The 4,121-nt window shown below is 37.2% G+C and overlaps 1 pseudogene; it reads right to left on the bottom strand.

Annotated features, from left to right (window-relative positions):
• Window positions 1–3,062: 3,062 nt before the first annotated feature.
• On the bottom strand, window positions 3,063–3,163 carry LOC123769564 (U6 spliceosomal RNA; annotated as a pseudogene).
• Window positions 3,164–4,121: the final 958 nt, after the last annotated feature.

Genomic DNA, 4,121 nt, shown 5'->3' with positions numbered 1-4,121 from the left:
CGTGCATTAGACCTTCAATAGGTTAGGTTAGTTTTTGTAATGGCCTCTGGTATAACAACAGTACAAAATATTGACCTTTTTAGGGTATCACAGTCTATATTTTGTATATATATCGGTCGCTGGGTATACTACTATGGGCACGTCCGCTGGTGATGAGAGGTTCACGTGCCAATTTAACATTTTCAATAAATCTCACCCAGTGTGTGATTACCTTCTAAGCGTAATTAGACGCCACCCATTGAGTGCGCGCCTGGGCACACATCCAGTGGAGGATAGTGTATACGCATCTCTCTGGGGGTTAGCAGGGGGGACTAAGACTTTCATGTGTCAGGGGCTAGCGTCTTGGTACACTCGAGACACCGCCTGGTAAGCCAGAGTTTCCCACTAAAAATTGTAGACCCGAAGAGTGTTTTTCTTCTCCGACTTCTGATCCTGAGAACAGCTCCAAAAACAACTATGTTTTGAAGAGTAAAAAAAACATTGCTCCATAACAGCGCTCCGCCAGAGCTTCGGTACTTATACAGTAAAAAGAAAACGGGTAGATTTCCGACTTGTTTTTCAGGCATGGTTAATCAAAGCTTGGATATACGTAAATCTCTGAGATATCTGGTGGAAGACTGTTGTAGTCATATCTCGTCTATCGTCATTTGATCAGATAACACGAATTGATGAATAGACAGGATGCAGGCGTGTGTTGTGGAAGGGACGGATGCTTGTGTGGGTGTATGGGTGGGTGGTTTTGTGGTTGTAGGGGTGGTTGGTTGTGTGATTGTAGGGGGTGGGTGCTTGTATGGTTATATCAGGAATGAACTTGAGTTCATTTCTCTTGGTCACTAGTACCACATTAAGGCATGTTTCCTCATATTCCTTTGATTCATCAGTGCTTTCTGTTCTCAGCTTTGTTCTTGCCTCTTTCCTCCTGTGTCCTCTCGTTCCCTTTCTAACGTAGTTATAATAGCTTAGTGTTATCTCCTGATAATTACCTTACCTCTCGTTCTGTTCCCACCTGTATCCTCTCCTGTTCCCAAGTCTTAAGTGTACCGTCGTTTCTGAATACCATCGCAAGTTTTAAGAGAGAGGTATCATACTTTTATGAAATTGTACGCAAGTCTTAGCGCTCCTACACAGTCAGTCAGCAAGCCTTGCTTTTCCTCCAAGGTATTAGCGTGTATTTCTGGAGTATTTACTCAGCGGGGAAGTAAATACCGCTTGGAATACCAGTGGGATGCTGCCCGCCGCTTGGGAATATCTCAAGAGGGACGAGAATAGTTGCATAAAGGAAAGTTTTCTCTCTCTTGTTTTCACAAAATTTTTGGTTTGGCTGGAGCGTGGTTTGCTGGTGTGTGATGGGGTAGTGTTGGTGAATTTACTATTTAATGTCTGAAGAATCGAGCTATTATCTTTTAGCCTTTCTAATCGATCTATTTTTGCACTATATGTATGTATGTATTTATATGTGTGTATATATATATATATATATATATATATATATATATATAAATATATATATATATATATATATATATATATATATATATATATATATATATATATATATGTAATTACCTAAGTGTAGTTACAGGATGAGAGCAACACTCGTGGTGTCCCGTCTTCCCAGCACTCTTTGTCATATAACGCTTTGAAACTACTGTGTGTTTGTGTGTGCGTGTATATCTATCTATATATATATATATATATATATATATATATATATATATATATATATATATATATGTCGTCCCTAGTAGCCAGAACGCACTTCTCAGCCTACTATGCAAGGCCCGATTTGCCTAATAAGCCAAGTTTTCCTGAATTAATATATTTTCTCAATTTTTTTTCTTATGAAATGATAAAGCTACCCATTTCATTATGTATGAGGTCAATTTGTTTTTATTGGAGTTAAAATTAACGTAGATATATGACCGAACCTAACCAACCCTACCTAACCTAACCTAACCTATCTTTATAGGTTAGGTTATGTTAGGTAGCCGAAAAAGCTAGGTTAGGTTAGGTTAGGTAGGTTAGGTAGTCGAAAAACAAATAATTCATGAAAATTTGGCTTATTAGGCAAATCAGGCCTTGCAAAGTAGGCTGAGAAGTGCGTTCTGGCTACTAGGTACGACATATATATATATATATATATATATATATATATATATATATATATATATATATATATATATATATATATATATAATATAATATATATATATATATATATATATATATATATATATATATATATATATATATATATATATTATTAAATATGACCGAAAAAGTAAGATTAATAATTCTAACACGAATTTTCTCAATCTTTCGTACATTACGCTTCACTGTTGGAGGTAAATAAAAAATCAATTCTCCAAAATTCATTTTTATTTCTAGTCTGACGCGACACGGGCGCGTTTCGTAAAACTTATTACATTTAAGTTTAAGAAATGTAATAAGTTTTACGAAACGCGCCCGTGTCGCGTCAGACTAGAAATAAAAATGAATTTTGGAGAATTTATTTTTGATTTACCTCCAACAGTGAAGCGTAATGTACGAAAGATTGAGAAAATTCGTGTTAGAATTATTAATCTTACTTTTTCGGTCATATTTAATAATATATGTCTACAGGAAAGACTGCTACCAAAATATACTAATATATATATATATATATATATATATATATATATATATATATATATATATATATATATATATATATATATATTAATGCATATTTACTATTTGTGCCTGCAGGAACGCGCTGCTAGCTCTTGGGCCCCACCTTTCTAACCGTCGTTTGTCCAATGTTCTGACTCCTGACCTATTTTTCATCTATCATATATACTACATATTCTCCTCCACCCCCCTTCCCCACTTCTCTACACACTCATCCTCAGAATGCAGCCCGTACCAGCTGTTTAACTCCATGGTACCAATTTACTGTTAGATGAACCAATGCATCAAGTGAAAGAATCTGCCCATTTGTTTCTGCCTCGATCGGAAATCGAACCCCGGCCCCTTTGGACTACGAACCCAGAGCGCTGTCCACTCAGCTGCGAGGACCTGTCAAAAGGGTGGAACGCTTCATGATTTTGTTCGTCATCCTTGAGAAGGGGCCAGGCTAATCTTCTCAGTTTCGTTCCAATTTTAGTAAATAATTTTAATAATTCATTGTTATGGGCAACCAGTGTTTATATACATTTTAGGCTTATATCGAGATCCCCTCCCCCCCCCCCAGTAAGGGTTAAATTATTGACCCTCCCCAGGATGCAACCTCACAACTAGCTAACTCCTAGGCCCAGGAATTAGCTTGTAAGGTTGTATCCTCACAACATTTACTTATTTACTACTAGGTGAACAGGTGTATTAGGTGATAGGAAATGCGCCCAACCATTTCAGTCCCGCCCGAAGCGTGTGTATACACTCTCACTAACTCAACTCATAGATAATGATACAGTGTAAATAAAGAAATTCCTTGGTAATCCAGGCCTCGTGGACCTTCTCGTTATTCTTCAGTCTCCCCTCTATTTGAAGGGGAGAGGGAACCCCGGTCTCTGTGGGCGGTCTCCTTCAGTCTTCATATTTACACTAATAAGTGATCAGACTTTCATCTACAGTGAGCTGACTCTCATAAGGAGCTGGAAGCTGCCATTCCAGGCCCTGAGAGGGGATTCACTGCGGTTGTTAGTGTTGGTATTTAGGCCTATATGCCTCTGGAGGCTTATTAAGGCCACCACAACAGCTTACTGACCAACCATCAAGTATAATTTAGTCCTGAATGTAGTCCAGGACAAAAGTAAACTCTCAGAGTGTATATGTGTATATACTCTGAGCGATATATACCCATCTGTGGCGATTTTTCTTTGTTGCGGGTATATTCCTAGGGGCAGCACCGGAATATCCCTGCAAAAAAAAGTTCGCATACCTTATTACTGAAATTTTACCCAAATTCCCAGTTTGGGGAAATTTACCCAGTTTAATAAGATGGATTTATACTTTTATTTTGCTTAACTGAAACTGAACGTGAATGCACATAAATGAAGTTGGAAATATAATTTTCTAAGGGAACATTTTTATGTTATAAAACGAAGATTTCTTAAATTATATCCAAATTGATTTCCAGTTCA

This window comes from Procambarus clarkii, chromosome 86 (assembly GCF_040958095.1).
Source record: "Procambarus clarkii isolate CNS0578487 chromosome 86, FALCON_Pclarkii_2.0, whole genome shotgun sequence".
NCBI lineage: Eukaryota > Metazoa > Arthropoda > Malacostraca > Decapoda > Cambaridae > Procambarus > Procambarus clarkii.
The sequence above is the reverse complement of the archived record's forward strand: the minus strand, read 5'-3'. Positions and strand labels throughout refer to the sequence as shown.